We start from the raw sequence: 17,399 nt of genomic DNA on the forward strand, positions 1-17,399 counted from the left end.
TAACTTTTTACGCCGGCTTAGGCTTCCAGGGACCCGGCTAAGCATTTTTACCGGATCATGGAGCTTTTAGCGGACCTCCAGCCGGTTCTCCTAGAGGCTATCCGCCTAACTTTTTTAGCCGGCCGAGGCTTCCAGGGACCCGGCTAAGCATTTTTACCGGATCATGGAGCTTTTAGCGGACCTCCAGCCGGTGCTCATGGAGGCTATCCGCCTAACTTTTTACGCCGGCCGAGGCTTCCAGGGACCCGGCTAAGCATTTTTACCGGATCATGGAGCTTTTAGCGGACCTCCAGCCGGAGCTAGAGGAGGCGATCCGCCTAACTTTTTTGGCCGGCCGAGGCTTCCAGGGACCCGGCTAAGCATTTTTACCGGATCATGGAGCTTTTAGCAGACCTCCAGCCGGTGCTCCAGGAGGCTATCCGCCTAACTTTTTACGCCGGCTTACGCTTCCAGGGACCCGGCTAAGCATTTTTACCAGATCATGGAGCTTTTAGCGGACCTCCAGCCGGTTCTCCTAGAGGCTATCCGCCTAACTTTTTTAGCCGGCCGAGGCTTCCAGGGACCCGGCTAAGCATTTTTACCGGATCATGGAGCTTTTAGCGGACCTCCAGCCGGTTCTCCTAGAGGCTATCCGCCTAACTTTTTACGCCGGCTTAGGCTTCCAGGGACCCGGCTAAGCATTTTTAACGGATCATGGAGCTTTTAGCGGACCTCCAGCCGGTGCTCCAGGAGGCTATCCGCCTAACTTTTTTGGCCGGCCGAGGCTTCCAGGGACCCGGCTAAGCATTTTTACCGGATCATGGAGCTTTTAGCGGACCTCCAGCCGGTGCTCCAGGAGGCTATCCGCCTAACTTTTTACGCCGGCTTAGGCTTCCAGGGACCCGGCTAAGCATTTTTACCAGATCATGGAGCTTTTAGCGGACCTCCAGCTGGTTCTCCTAGAGGCTATCCGCCTAACTTTTTCAGCCGGCCGAGGCTTCCAGGGACCCGGCTAAGCATTTTCAACGGATCATGGAGCTTCCAGTGGACCTCCAGCCGGTGCTCGGGGGGGCTCTGCGCCTAACTTTTTTAGCCGGCCGAGGCTTCCAGGGCCGCGGCTAAGCATTTTCAACGGATCATGGAGCTTCCAGTGGACCTCCAGCCGGTGCTCGGGGGGGCTCTGCGCCTAACTTTTTTAGCCGGCCGAGGCTTCCAGGGCCGCGGCTAAGCATTTTCAACGGAACATGGAGCTTTTAGCGGAGCTCCAGCCGGTGCTCGGGGGGGCTCTGTACATTCAGTAAATAACAGGACATTCAGGTGATAACAGAACAGACCTTATCCTTCCCTCCCATTCCCTTCCTAGTTCCTGCTTTTGGTCAGTATATAGCCTTCTGATTTGAAGTTTGACGTTGTTGTTTCATCTGCTGAAGTGCACTGACTGCCATTAAACAACCTAATATCTGTTACTCCACATTTTCAATTCCCCGACGCGGAGTCTAAAATCAAAAGGATCATAAGACTTGTTTCCAACCAGGGACCTTCAGCGTGTGAGGGAATGTGATAACCACTACACCATGGAAACCGCGCTGACACACATAGCCTTTTGAAGAGCTTGGCAAAAGTTAAAGAAAAGTGCGAAACCTGGTTTTCACCCAGTCTCAAATCAGGTACCCTTTAGCGAAACGACTCAGCCTGGGCTCGGCAAATCGGGCTTCAATTCCCCGACGCGGTTTATTTCTTTGTATGGAAAAATTGCTTTTGCTGGCACAGTTTTGAAAAGCAAATCAAAAAGTTCATAAGTGCCTGCTTTCTTCCTCACTCCCTTTTGGTGAACTTTTGCCAGGCTTCTCAAAATGCTTTGGACGTCACAGCAGTTTCCATAGCGTATTGGTCATCCTGTTCTTCTAAGACGCGAAAGACCCCCTGTTTGAGACTGGGTGGAAACAACATTTTCTAAATCTATTTGTCAGTGTTGTCTGCTTTGCAAAGTGTGCCAGGGACACCTCGGCAAACAGGAGCCATATAGTATTTGATAAAGTAATCACATGTTCTCCGAGTTACAATGTCAACTGGTGGAACTTACTTTAGATCTTGGATGGTTTTAGAGATTCCCACCCCAGTGACCGGAATTCAAGTCTCAGTGGAACATCAACTATTTTGGCATTTACCTATTCCTATGTATATATACTATTTGCTTGTGAGCTGGTCCATAAAGCCATATACGTAACTTCCATGACGTAATGCCGTGGGTTCCATACTGTAGTGGTTTGTGCTGTGGACTCTCACCCCAGCGACTTGAGTTCAAGTCTCAGTGGAACCTCAACTATTTTGGCATTTACCTATTCCCATGTATGCTATTTGCTTGTGAGCTGCTCTATAAAACCATATAGGTAACTTCCATGGATTAGTAGTGTGGGTTCCATACTGTAGTGGTTAGTACTCTAGACTCTCACCCCAGCGCCCTGCGTTCAAGTCTCAGTGGAACCTCAACTATTTTGGCATTTACCTATTCCTATTTATACTATTCCTATATCTGGCTTGTGAGCTGCTCCATAAAACCATATACGTAACTTCCATGGAATATTGGTGTGCGTTCCATAGTGTAGTGGTTAATGCTCTGGTCTCTCACCCCAGTGACCTGAGTTCAAGTCTCAGTGGAACCTGAACTATTTTGACATTTACCTATTCCTATCTATGCTATTTGCTTGTGAGCTGCTCCATAAACCCATATAGCTAACTTCCATGGATTAATGGTGTGGGTTACATACTCTAGTGGTTAGTGCTCTGGACTCTCACCCCAGCGACCAGAGTTCAAGTCTCAGTGGAACCTCAAGTACTTTGGCATTTACCTATTCCTATCTATACTATTTACTTGTGAGCTGCTCCATAAAACCATATAGGTAACATCCATGAAGTAATGGCGTGGGTTCTGTAGTGTAGTGGTTAGTGCTCTGTACTCTCACCCCAGCGACCTGAGTTCAAATCCCAGTGGGACCAAAAATATCTTATCCTTGAAAAATTTGCAACAGAGTTGCTCGTGTGCTCCCCCATAAAACCATATACCGTATGCTAGAGTTAGGGTGGTAAGGGTAAGGCCTAGGGTTAGAGCTAGGGTTGGGTTAGAGCTAGGGTTGGGTTAGAGCTAGGGTTAGGGTTAGGAATAGGGTAAGAGGTAGGGTTAAGGCTAGGGCTAGGGTTAGGGTAAGAGGTAGGGTAAAGGTTAGAGCTAGGGCTAGGGTTAGGACTCTCACCCCAGCGATGGAAAAAAATGGCCAAAAAGAAAGGTGAGGGGTAAGAGCTAGGGTTAGGATTACGGTTAGAGTAAGAGCTAGGGTTAAGGTTAGAGCTAGGGTTAGAGCTAGGGTTAGGGTTAGGAATAGGGTAAGAGCTAGGGTTGGGTTAGAGCTAGGGCTAGGGTTAGGAATAGGGTAAGAGGTAGGGTTGAGGTAGGAATAGGGTTAGAGCTAGGGTTAGGAATAGGGTAAGAGGTAGGGTTAGGGTAAGAGGAAGGGTTAAGGTTAGAGCTAGGGTTAGGACTCTCACCCCAGCGACCTGAGTTCAAGTCTCAGTGGAAAAAAATGGCCAAAAAGAAAGGTGAGGGGTTAGAGCTAGGGTAAGAGCTAGGATTAGGGTTAGGTTTAAGGTTAGAGCTAGGGTTAGGGTTAGGAATAGGGTAAGAGCTAGGATTAGGGTAAGAGTTAGGGTTAGGGTTACAGTTAGGGTTAGAGCTAGGGTTAGGGTTAGGAATAGGGTAAGGGTTAGGAATAGGGTAAGAGGTAGGGTTAAGGTTAGAGCTAGGGCTAGGGTTAGGGTAAGAGGTAGGGTTACGGTTAGAGCTAGGGCTAGGGTTAGGACTCTCACCCCAGCGACCTGAGTTCAAGTCTCAGTGGAAGAAAATGGCCAAAAAGAAAGGTGAGTTTGTAAAACTGCAGTTTAAGGTCAGTACTCGTTTTCAATATTGATTTTTATTTATTTCTTTTTTAATTCCACCACTTTTAAATAGTCCATTACATTCATATCTGCTCCTGTCTAGTATTTACCAAAATCCAAATTTGGTTCCAACAAGATTGGTTCTACAGGACATTATTGTAATAAATAACTCCTTATGAGCACAAGTGTAGATAGTTTTTTTTTCTCTTTAGTTTGCTGTTAGAAACTGTACCCTTGATCCGTGTGTTTGCTGTCCTAATAAGATAAGTTTAACATATTTTTTTCTGTACTTAAAAATCATCATTTCAGATGGGCTGATGCCAGAAGTCATAGAAGTGACCTCTTGTACCTTCACATCTCGTGGCCCAAGTAATGAAAAGTCTGCCAAAAAGTGAGGTGAGTTTGGAGTAATCCTTTTCAATATATAACTTTATCACGGTTGCTTTTAAATTGTCCAATTGTTACTACTGTATCAGTATCTAATTATCCTCACATATGCTGCTTACTAAGATTTAGATGACCCAAGCAAGATATATTAAACACCACGACTTTTTTTCTTAGACATGTAAGGTCTAAAGTTTAGACCTTTTTTCAATCATAGTTGAATTTTGTGATAAAATGAAAATTAACCCATCCAAATTTATTTATATCATCTTTGTTTGTCTATGTGTAGCACGTTATCAAAGCAAATTCCCCATACATGTAAAACACTGTCTGAAAAAAGTTTTTTTCAGATTTTTATTTTCCCTGATTTTGCAACAACTTGTATCTGTTCTTAATGGTTTTGTCAGAGAAATGGTGCATCCCAATGTGCTGCCTGTGCAACCTCTGTAGGGGCCAGGAATTGCTTCATCTACCAGCAGTGACACTCTGGTCAAATGCAAAACTGCTTAAAAGTAGTCAAGAAAATGAGAGACCTCTTTCCCCCACCTCCAAAACTGGGGCCATTCTAATATTGCCCTTTTGTGCATCTATTTTTAATTTTGTTAATATGAAAACAGCTGACACTGAAGACCACCGAGCAACTTAAATGACCGGATTAATATCCCAGATAATAACTGATTTACTTATGTCTATTGTGGGCTCATCACCGTTGACAAAGATAGTTGACTTTTTAAAATATCTCATTTAAATTATTTTGTCGGACTATTGTACATAAAGTGAATGTATTCTTTATGCAGTCTTGTTCTAATTAAGTTGTCAACTAAAAAGTGCTCTTCTTATGCCCTTAGGTAAAGAAAAAGTTGTGAAAAGAAGCTGGACCCCAGAGGAATGTGCTGCAGTAAATAAACATTTAAGGAAGTATATATTGACAAATCAGGTTCCTGGTAAGTTTGACTGCGAGAGATGCATTGCTGCAGAACCACAAGCACTGAGTAACAGAGACTGGAAAGCTGTTAAGTACTTTGTCAAAAATAGAATAACCACCATGAGGAGAAAATATGAGTGAAAGAGCTTCCCTTAACAGAGGTAGAAACACATGGCTGGTCCTGTTTCACCATTTGTTCACTATTTGTCATGTGTGTATAGGTGGACCTCTTAAGGTTGAAATATTAAAAGCGAGCCCCATAACTGACTAAAAATCTCATGTGTGTAAAGGTGGACCCCGCAAAGCCTGAAGGTTAGAAACAGGCCCCACATGTGACTGAAAAACTGACATGTAAAATAAAGTTTTGAATTGTGTTTATTGAAAGTGATTTTTAGTAACAAGATTTTTTTTGAGACTTGCCTGATTTTTTTCATAGTTCTTGGACCACTAGAAAGGGTGGACCCCACAACTCAGTAAAGTACTTTGGGTCCTGCAGAGGGAGGTTAACAAGGATGCGTGTGTGTGTGTGTGTGCGTGTGCGCGCGTGTGTGTGTGCGCGTGTGTGCGCGTGCGTGTGTGTGTCTATTCCATGGTGTTATGATTAGCACTCTGGACTCTGAATCCCGTGATCCGAGTTTTAAGTTTCAGTGGGACCTCAAATATTTAGTCAAATAGTATTTGATAAAGTAATCAATCACATGTTCTCCGAGTTACATATACGGTCATATGCAAAAGTATCATTTGTATGCAAAATCTATTTCAAGATTTTCCTTTATCAAAGTCAAAAGTCAAAGTCAAAGTCTGCTTTATTGTCAATTTCTTCACATTCCAAGACACACAAAGAAATCGAAATTACGTTCCCACTATCCCACGGTGACAAGACATAGTACACAATATACATACAAGTAAACAACACGAAAAATAAAAACAAGAAGGCACAAACAATGAATAAATAAGAGTGATGAATAAATAATAAATAAATAAATAACATAATAAATAAGAGGAGCAAAAATGGAGCAAGTGTGCATACAGCAGACAGTCAGAATATACCGCAAAAGTACAGGACGCTACGCAGAAGGGGGGAGAGAGTTCAGGATCATAACAGCCTGGAGTATGAAGCTGTTGGTGAGTCTGGTGGTGCGGAAGCGCAGGCTCCTGTACCTCTTCCCAGAGGGCAGAAGATCAAACAAAGAGTGAGCGGGGTGACTCACATCACTCACGATCGCGGTCGCCTTGCGGGTGAGATGGGAGGTGTAAATGTCCTTCAGGGAGGGGAGTGAAGCACCAATAATCTTACCAGCTGTGTTCACTATGCGCTGCAGGGCCTTCATGTTGTATTCAGTGCAGCTACCACCCCAAACAGCGATACAACTGGAGAGGATGCTCTCAATGGTGCCACGGTAGAATGTAGTCATGACGGCCGGAGGAGCACTTGCTCGCCTGTTCAGAGGCAATATCAGTAAAATATATCATATAATGGACAGACACAATGATATTTGAGAAGTGAAATGAAGTTTATGGGACTTTCAGATTTGTCAAGAAGAATGGTGAAATATACCTTCAACCAGAATCCACACTCATTGGAAGCTATAGGAAGTGTCTAGAGCAGTGATTCTTAACCTTGTTGGAGGCACTGAACCCCACCAGTTTCATATGCCCATTCACCGAACCCCTCTTTTGTGAATATATATTTATTTTTTTCAAATTGAAGACAGAGATGTTTTTACTGGTGCACAAAATGAGCCGTGCATAAACATCACCTTGTTCAAAGAATAGAACCAACACAATGCATGAATTCACAACAAATGACATACCAGCAAATCAGTGTGACTTCTGCTGTTGCCTTTGCGAGACCAGTTCAGATATGCGAATTTATTAATCAGGTGTGTTTGGACCTCCGGAGTGGAGGCTCTGCCGAACCCCTGAAACCGACTCACCGAACCCCTAGGGTTCGACCGAACCCAGGTTAAGAACCACTGGTCGAGAGGCTGTTATTTCTGCAAAAGGAGGATCTACTAAATATTGATATTGAAATATTGTCATTTTTCTCTTGGGGTGCCCAAATTTATGTACCTGCCTACTTTTGATGAAATAATGATTGCACACTGTCTGCAAATCCAATAAACTTCATTTCACTTCTCAAATATCACTGCCGCCATCCACCGTGTATGGATTCGGGCTCGCGCCCAAAATTGAATTGGGCTAGTTGATCAACAGCAACGTTTTAAAGAAGGGCTTGTCTGGGAGTTGAACCCAGGACCTCCGACACCCAAAGCAAGAATCATACCCCTAGACCAACGAGCCATGACGGAAGCTTGCAGACCATGTTACATTCCGTGTAACGTTGGCCTGTCAAACGCTCCACATAATGATAGACAACAGTGTTTCCAAGAAGAGATCGTCCGGGAGTTAAACCCAGGTAATGATGCACCCTAAGCGAGAATCATTCCCCTGCACCGATGAGCTCCATAGTCGACCAGCTGACCCCGTTACATTCCGATTGGTAGCCCATGGACCTGAAGACTGAATGTCAGTGATTAATGGAATAAATGGAATCTGGTTGGCCTAAGGCTCCTAATTCCCTAACTGCAAGCCCTAACGCTAACTCTAAAACCAGAACAATAACCAAACCCTAATAATTAACCCCTAACCTGCTAACTCGCTAACGGTAACCCCCTCACCTTTAACCCTAACCTCTAATGCGCCCCCTAAAGGTAGTGCCCTCTAAACTTGAAGGCAGGCATATACGAAAAAGACCAGCAGATTGCCCCATTTCAGTACTGTTTTAATAACGTTTACAGATGGTTAAAATCCACATAATAGTTATAAGCGCATGTGTTCTGTGAGCGTTCCCCTTTCTGCTTCCTCCCTTTCCTTTCTCCCGCCAAGCAGTCCATCTTGCCCCAACACAGGGCATGTTCCTTGTTAGTATCGTGGATAGTATCTCTGCTTGTCGCGTGAAAGACTGGGGTTCGGTTTTCAACCCAAGTGCGTTAACCTATGTTTGCAGCAGAGTTATTAGAGAGCTGCATTGGTTGTGCGTGCATCTTAAGTGACCTGTTAGTTTTTCAAAATGAACTCAAACTTTTATCTGTAGCCACCTTCTACTAAATCACTGGTCCCCAACCTTTTTTGCGCCACGGACCGGTTACGTGTCAGAAATATTTTCGTGGACCGGCCTTTATATAAATAAATAATACATTTATATACTATGTGCCTTCTTATTTTTACTTTGTGTATTGTTTACTTGAATGTTTTGTTTGTCTGTGGACCAATTGGGTGTAATATGTCTTGTCTCCACCGTGGGATAGTAGGAAACGCAGTTTCAATGTCTTTGTATGTCTTGACATGTGAAGAAATTGACAATAAAGCAGACTTTGACTTTGACTTTGATAATGCGTTACAGTAGTCCAGGCGCGACATAATAAACGCATGTATAATAGTTTCCGCATCACGAGAGAATCGGACGAATCTTACGAATATTACGGAGGTAAAAAAGCGCAATTTTAGTTATGTTCTTATTGTGCTTTTGAAAGGAGAGCGTTTGGTCAAATGTTACCCCGAGATTAGTTACAGTATCGCTCTGAGTGATAGTACAGTTATCCATAGTTATAGTGGTTTCCTTAAATAAGTGGTGATAACAAGCTGGACCAATTATCAACATCTCAGTTTTATCTGGGATAAGACGAAGGAAATTGAGAGACATCCATTGCTTGATCTCCGCAAGGCACGCCTCAAGATTACAACAGTCCTGCGGATTTGTCATCGATAACGGCATATATAATTGAGTGTCATCCGCCTAACATTGAAAACTAATGTTATATTTACGTATTATGTCCCCAAGCGGAATCATATACATATTAAATAGAATTGGTCCGAGTACCGATCCCTGCGGGACACCACAAGTGACGTTATAGAGCTCAGAGGTCGCATTACCATGGACTACTCGTTGTTTTGCTACGAATGGGAGATTTGAAACCGGCCTATAATTACTGAGACAGTCCGGGTCGAGATTTGGTCGCTTAAGTAGCGGTTTAATGATAGCGGTTTTAAAGGCTGTCCAGAGGAGACAGACAGATTAATTATATTTAAGACGGACGGTCCTAAAATTTGAAGTAATTCTTTAAATAGTTTGGCTGGGAGCGGGTCGAGTGAACATGTCGTTTGCTTAGCCGCACTAACCAATTGCGTGAGCCTTTCAACGGACACACTTTTAAAATTTGATAGGGTTATTGCATGTTCGTCAGCGCCGGTAATGGGCGGTCTCGACTGAGCGATTGGAACTGTCATCTTGATCTCATCCCTAATGGATTCAATCTTTCAAGCGAAAAATTTCATGAACCCGTCGGCTGAGTGGAAGGAGCTATCGGAGGTCGGATGGCACCACGTCAGCTTTGCCACTGTATCAAATAAGTATTTAGGATTGTTTTTATTGAGATTAATAATTTGCGAGAAATAATTAGTTTTTGCTAAAATAAGCGCATCTTTGTATTTCAGGAGGCTATCGCGCCATGCCTGATGGAAAACCTCAAGTTTGGTTCAACGCCATTTTCGTTCATGCTTTTTACATAATTGCTTAAGCGTCCGTGTTTCACCTGTGAACCGTGTAGTAGGCTTTCTACGGCGAGTTTTCAGACGTAGTGGCACTACCGAGTCGATGGCATTTAACAATGTCGCATTAAATTCATTTGTAAGATTATCAATAGAGCCGATATATGCTTGAAATATATCATTGGAGCCACCGTGTATCACTATATCCGAATGGCTAGTGTTGTTGGACCTACGCTGTTGACTAGACCTATTGCGAGCTAGCGCCCTTAGATTAGCTTCTATGTCGGGTGCTCTGCCTCCAGGGATACACATTACCGTGGCTGGATTTTTAAGTGTGGTGTTTTTCGTGTGATGGAGTCACCTATGACCAAGATGCGAGAGCCAGTAGGCCGAGATGGCTTGGGACGGCTATGCGTCTTAACTGGCTCATCGCGGTTAGCAAGCCGCTTGGGGCTAATTCAAGATTCAAGATGGCGGCGCCCCAGTTGGCTGCGGCTGCAACGACTCTCGACAACCGACGAGCATTTTCACAAAATATGTCGCCTAGGACACTACAAACAACACAAAGTTTAGTTTATCCATCCAGTAGGTTAGTATATGATCGCCAGCGCCTGCTGGAGGTACGGTCATCAAGTGTTTTCGGACTCGTAGCCACAACTACCCTAGTCTGTTTACGTAGCCTCGGAGTGCTTCGGGCACTAGCCCCAGAAGCTCACAATGCAGCGGGCTCGCCGGGCAGCACACGCCGGAGGAGGAGTAAGCGTAGGCGGTGTGACCGGCGGCGGAAGCGCGGCTGTCGAGGTGGGCTAACGGCTAAGCTTAAAGCTAACCCCTACAAACCGCCGCTTCCATCCATCTTCCTCTCCAACGTCCGCTCACTGGATAATAAAATGGACCATCTACAACTGGAACTCTCTTCAAAGAGGGAGGTTAAAAACTGCTGCGCTCTCATCCTGACGGAGACATGGCTGAACTCAGCAATACCGTCCAACGCCGTTAGCCTGGAGGGGCTCGCTACATTCCGCGCCGACAGAAACAGCGAACTAAGCGGTAAATCCCGAGGAGGTGGGCTGTGTGTCTACATCAACAACAACTGGTGCAAAAATGCTAGATCTGTCGCCAGCTTCTGCTCTTCGGACATCGAGCTTTTGACTGTTAACTGCAGACCCTTCTACCTGCCCAGGGAGTTTACTGTTGTTAGCATCACGGCTGTGTATGTGCCTCCTAGCGCTAATACTAAAGAGGCCATGAGTGTTCTCTATCGGACAATCGGTGAGCGGCAATCCACGCACACAGAGGGTGTTTTCATCATTGCTGGGGACTTCAACCAGGCTAACATGAAGACTATTCTCCCTCATTTTTACCAACACGTGGATTTTCCAACTCGGGGAGAGAACACTCTGGACTTGGTTTACACCAATATAAAGGATGCATTCAGAGCAGCCCCCCGCCCCCACCTCGGCTCTTCAGACCACCTATCTGTTATGCTAATCCCTGCATACAGGCCCCTGCTGATCAGAGCAAAACCCACAGTGAAGCAGGTGAGGGTGTGTGGTCTGAGGGGGCCATGGAGGCACTCCAGGACTGCTTTGAGTGCTCTGACTGGGACATGTTCAAATCAGCAGCAACATATGACAATCAGATCGACATTGATGAGTACGCCATGACTGTGTCAGCCTACATCAACAAATGCACCGAGGACGTCAGCACCACTAAGAACATCATCACCCGAGCCAACCAACGACCCTGGATGACTGAGGAGGTACGTCATACGCTACGAGCACGGAACTCAGCCTTCAAGTCTGGCGACAAGGAGGCACTGAGGACAGCGAGAGCCAACTTGAACCGTGCCATCAGGTTAGCGAAGCGAAGCCACAGTCGAAAAATTCAGGATTTTTTCCACGACGCCAATAACACCAGGAGTATGTGGCAAGGCATACGGGCGATCACGGACTACAACTTACCCTCCCCCCCGTTGGGTGAGGTTGATGCTGACTTCCTAAATGGTCTAAATAACTTCTTTGGGCGATTTGAGGCACTAAACAGCACTCCTGCAGTTAAAACTGTTCCCCACCAGGAAGAGGAGGCACTCTGCCTTGACTCAGCCAACGTGTGGAAGACTCTGAGAAGAGTCAACCCACGTAAGGCCCCAGGCCCCGACAACATACCTGGGCGGGTGTTCAAGGAATGTGCAGGTCAGCTGGCTGGTGTCATCACAGACATTTTTAACATCTCGCTGGGCCAAGCCACAGTGCCAGTATGCTTCAAGGCTGCCTCCATCATTCCGGTGCCGAAGAAACCTCAAATCACCTCATTGAATGACTACAGACCTGTGGCACTGACTCCCATCATGATGAAGTGCTTCGAAAGGCTGCTTAAAGAACACATCGTCTCCGGACTCCCCCCAACATTCGACCCGTTCCAGAACCGCTCTACTGAGGATGCCATCTCCTCCGTTCTTCACCTGAGCCTGGCTCACCTGGAGGAGAGGAACACCCACGTGCGGTTGCTGTTCCTGGACTTCAGCTCAGCGTTTAACACCATCATTCCACAGCATCTGGTGGAAAAACTGGAACACCTGGGCTTCAGCACCCCCCTTCGAAACTGGCTGCTAGACTTCCTCACCAACAGACCTCAGTCAGTCCGGGTCGGACAGAACACCTCAGATGTCATCACCCTCAGCACAGGCTCCCCTCAGGGCTGCGTCCTGAGCCCCCTGCTGTTCACCCTGATGACACACGACTGCGCCCCCAGGTTCACCACCAATCACATCGTGAAGTTTGCAGACGACACAACGGTGGTGGGCCTCATCAGGGACATCAACGACCTGGACTACAGAGAGGAGGTGGAGCAGTTGGTGGGCTGGTGCAGAGAAAATAGCCTGATCCTGAATGTGGAGAAGACGAAGGAGATCATCGTCGACTTCAGGAAGAACCAGCCTCACCACGCTCCACTGATCATCAACAGCTCAGCTGTGGAGGTGGTCAGCAGCACTAAATTCCTGGGGGTCCACATCACAGACGACCTCACCTGGACTGTGAACACCACAACACTAGTCAAGAGGGCACAGAAGCGCTTGTACTTCCTGCGGAGGATGAGGAGAGCCCACCTGCCCCCACCCATCATGAGGACGTTCTACCGAAGCACCATAGAGAGCATTCTGACAAGCTGTCTCTCGGTGTGGTGTGGAGGTTGCAGCGCCTCCGATTGGAAGAACCTGAGGAGAGTGGTGAGGACAGCAGAGAGGATCATCGGGGCTCCTCTTCCCTCCATTCAGGACTTGTCATCCCAGCGCTGCGTGTCCCGAGCCCGTAATATTATCAGTGACCCATCACACCCTCACCATGGACTGTTCTCCCTGCTGCCGTCTGGGAAGAGGTTTCGCAGCATCCGCTGCAGGTCCACCAGGTTCTGCAATAGTTTTTTCCCTGCTGTCGTCAGACTGTTGAACATTCAAACGTAGCATTCCTCTGCACACTTGTAAATACGGTTTTTGTCTCCTGCACTGTTTACATACTTTATCACTGCTGCACTTTGTACTCTATACTTATCTTATTTCATATTTTTATATAGAATGTCACTTTTTAACCAGCCGCAATACCACTACATTGTTGAAAGCCGTACGCAACGTAATTTCGTTTTGTGTACACCCAGTGTTGACAAAATGACAATAAAGTTTGTCTAAGTCTAAGTCTAAGTCTAATGCTAACTGGGCTAGCGGGCTGACTACAGTCCGCATCTGTGTCCGCCAAAATCTACTGTTATCACACTATTCTCCTCAAGCTGGCGGACATGTCCCTCTAGCAGGGACAACCTCTCTAAGAGAAGGGTGCAGTTGGTGCACAAAGCCGTACAAACCTCTTGATCCGCAGCCATACTTACGTGTCCGATGATCGACGGTAGACAAACAGCCACGAAGCCTCCGCTGAGAGCCAAACAGTGACGTGGTTGAAATGGCAGGAATTGACGGTCCGTGACTTTCAACAATAGTAAACTCCCAAAACTGGAGTAAAAAACGTAAAAAGCGAGGAAAAATTAGAAAAGCATATAGAAATGTAGGAATGTAGATCCTCTCTCAAGTGACGCTGCGGCGCTCTACGTGGCAAACCGGAAGTATGATACAAAGTGAGGTTAAAAAGATGTAAAATAACAAATATAGAGCGAGTCACCGAGGTGGCCATCCGCGGCGCCATCTTACGATGTAATGATATCAACTAGGGGTGTAACGATTCATCGATACACATCGATTAATCGATATAATGCTCTACGATTTATTGGCATCGATGCTAAACGTAAACATCGATTTATATCGCCGTGTTTGACCTCGGACATTAGACGCGACTTTATTTTGAAATCCAGTTCATTGTTGCTTGCTTCCTCTTTCCGGGAGCAGTACGCGGCGTGCTGTGTTGTGAGCAGAGCAGGCACGTGAAAGGGGAGCCGACAACTACGCGGCTCCTGGGCTGGTGCTATGGCTAGTGTCCAAGAAGACGATGAAATTCGCTCCCCTTTGGGCTTCAAGTCATTCGTTTGGAAGCACTTTGGATTCCAAAGTTTCCAACGTTTTTTTTTTTTTTTTAAAGTCCCAATGATCGTCACACACGCGTCTGGGTGTGGTGAAATTTGTCCTCTGCATTTGACCCATCCCCGTGTGATTTTGATCCATCCCCTGGGGGAGAGGGGAGCAGTGAGCAGCAGCGGCGCTGCGCTCGGGAATCATTTGGTGATCTAACCCCCCAATTCCAACCCTTAATGCTGAGTGCCAAGCAGGGAGGCAATGGGTCCCATTTTTATAGTCTTTGGTATGACCCGGCCGGGTTACTTAAGTCCGTAAACATAAAATTATTTCAGAAAAAAGATCATCTTTGGGAACAACCGGATGTTATTCTGCCGGTCAGTATCACTGCACATGCAGTAGCAAACTCAATAGCGAAGAAATATGTGAGACTCTCAACTGGATCACCAATATTTGAGTGATGTTCCAGTTATTTATCACAATTATTTATTATTATAATAATAAGATATATAATATATATAATAATTATTTATTTAATATTCACAATTGTCATGGTGATCTTTCTGGTGATTTCTTAACTAGGCTGGATGTATTTTTTTTGTTGGCGTTGATTTCTCCGACTGCCCAGAAAGGCACCACCGCGATCAGTTAGGTTAAAATGAAAAGAGAGGAAAGTGACGTTGTAAAGAACCATCCGTGACAAGATTTTCTTCAAAAATTGTTGTACCATGATTTTCTTCACAAAAAAAAAATAAATAAAAAAAAAATTTAAAAAAATTGTACCCATGTATAATGCGCACCCCAGATTTTAGGACAATAAATTAGTTAAATTTTGCGCATTATACATGGAAAAAAACGGTAATTTGATTATGCCATAACCCAGATTCGAATCGAACACAACGGAATTAAACACTACACGATTGTATGCAGGACCATTAAATCAGTTGTGCATATTGGCCACGATCGTATAGTGGTTAGTACTCTGCGTTGTGGCCGCAGCAACCCCAGTTAACATCTTGGTCATGGCATAATCAAATTGCTTTGTGGAATTTGTACCTTGGTCACTCTTGCTAAACTGCCATCTTTTGGACAATGACGATTTTCCACACAAGTTTACGGTCAATAGCCGTAACTTGTTGGGCGAGTGGCGCAATGGATAAAGCATCATGGCGTATTCAAATAATGTCACCAATTTTTTTTTTTTTTCATTTTTGCAAAAGTGTTACACACAAGTTTACAAGCCACATATTCCCGTGGGGCGAGTGGAGCAATGGATAACGCATCTGTCTACAGATCAGAAGATTCCAGGACTCCTGGCTAGCTCACATGCCATTTTGTGGTCAACATTAGCTATGTGTACTTTTTGTGAACTTTTTTTTTTGAAGTAACTCACAGACACTGTCAACGAAAAAGTCTTTCCAATTTTGTCTCATCTCAAGTCTTAGGGATCATCGGATCTGCGTAGTTATAGTATATGGGGGGGCTGGCAGCAGTATTGCGACAACAACTGAATTATTTTCGGCAGCATTTTGGCGCTACTTTCGTCACATCATTTGCCTACTCATTTGCCTGATTAGCAAAGGTTTTAGCCAGCATGCCGAAGGTTTTAGAGAAAAAAGACGAGGATCGTGCCAGGGAAATAGACAAGTCAAACGGGATCACGAACTGCTTCAGATGGGCATGGCTCGAGAGCAGCGTCATTTTACAACTCGGAACACAAAGACGCTTTTAAAGCAATGCGACAGTGAGCGCCCGGCGCGCTGCGGTTGCGCGATCGGAATATATTAAGCTCCCTGCGCACTTAGGTCCACTTGAATATTGGAAAGTACATCAGGAGTTTAAAAATATTTTCTAAATTTCAGTGACGGCTCTGTCACAATAATGCAACCAGCGCGGTGCAGTTACGCGGTCGGCAACGCGCTACTGTTGCGCGTTCGGCGGTGCGCTGCAGTTGCGCGATCGGACAAAAATGCGCAAATGAAAAAATGCTTAAAAAAGTCTTGGAACGGATTAAAAATGTTCCATTATTTGGAATGGGAAAGATAGATTCGGAATTCGACCGATTCGCTTCTCGAACCGCCTTCTGGAACGGATTGTGGTCGAAAACCGAGGCTTGACTGTATTATATTCACCTTGGCAGCCCACCAAGCAGGAATATTTTTTTAACAAAACTGTTGAAATCGAGTGATGAAATTAATGGTTTTGGGGTTGCTATACTGCCAAAATGCAGGAGTTTCCAGGGAGCTTTTCCCCCTGAGCCCCCTCTGGGGTGTTGTCCCTGGCCCTCTGCGGCCCCCAAGTAGGGCCTGTGGGCCCTGTGGCCCCCAATAGGGGCCTGTGGCCCCTGCATCCCCCAATTGGGGCAAGTGGCCCCCGGCCCACTGCGCCCCCATTGGGGGGGGCCTGCGGCCCCTGGCCCCCTGCGGCAAGTGCGGCATGTGGCCCCCATACCCCGGCTACTTTTCAGTGTTTTTTTTCATTTGCCGTTCTCATCCTTGATGTTTAGCTCTGTTTCAAAATGAGGCTTGTCATCTTTCTTTGGTAACTGTGATTTCTTCTGTGGTTCATCACCTGACACCTACCCACAGTTTGCGGTATATTTGTCTCCCTAGACTCAATATATATATTTGTGTGTGTATATATAAACAGTGATCTCCAAGTACCACCATCATGTGTTCTTTTATTTTTTTAACAACGATTACTTCTAGAACATTCCTTGAAAATAATACGTCCTCATCAGTGAGCTGTTTTAGAACAGGCCTGTCGGCTACTCATGTGGTAGTTGGGGGCTGCCTTTTGCCGATGGGCACAACTGTAGTGTCCCTGTTAATGCAAACTTCCTGTGTTGCAGAGAAGAACCAGCGGACACACATAGTCATTGCCTGTCTTTTTGTACCTTTAATCAGGATTCTGCTATTGGCTGTAATGAAGATTTGGCACACAAAACGTTTGTATATTCCTGAATTGTAAAAGCAGTGCTTTCAGGCCTCCTCATTTTAACATTGTTTTAGTGATCAACACACCAAAACATCTGCAACAGAGAAAACTTGGCATTTTTTCTTTTGGTTTTTGTTGAACTTATAACTGACATTGGAGGGGTCTGCAGTCCATCTC

The 17,399-nt window shown here is 45.5% G+C and overlaps 1 long non-coding RNA gene across 1 annotated transcript; it reads left to right on the forward strand.

Moving 5' to 3' along the window:
* Positions 1-4,192: 4,192 nt before the first annotated feature.
* Positions 4,193-5,570, forward strand: LOC119119062. The gene is made up of 2 exons (XR_005097079.1): positions 4,193-4,305; positions 5,142-5,570. It is a non-coding gene; the product is annotated as an uncharacterized LOC119119062 (long non-coding RNA).
* The last annotated feature ends 11,829 nt before the right edge of the window (positions 5,571-17,399 follow it).

Source organism: Syngnathus acus, unplaced genomic scaffold (genome assembly GCF_901709675.1).
Source record: "Syngnathus acus unplaced genomic scaffold, fSynAcu1.2, whole genome shotgun sequence".
In the NCBI taxonomy this organism is placed as follows: Eukaryota; Metazoa; Chordata; class Actinopteri; order Syngnathiformes; family Syngnathidae; genus Syngnathus; species Syngnathus acus.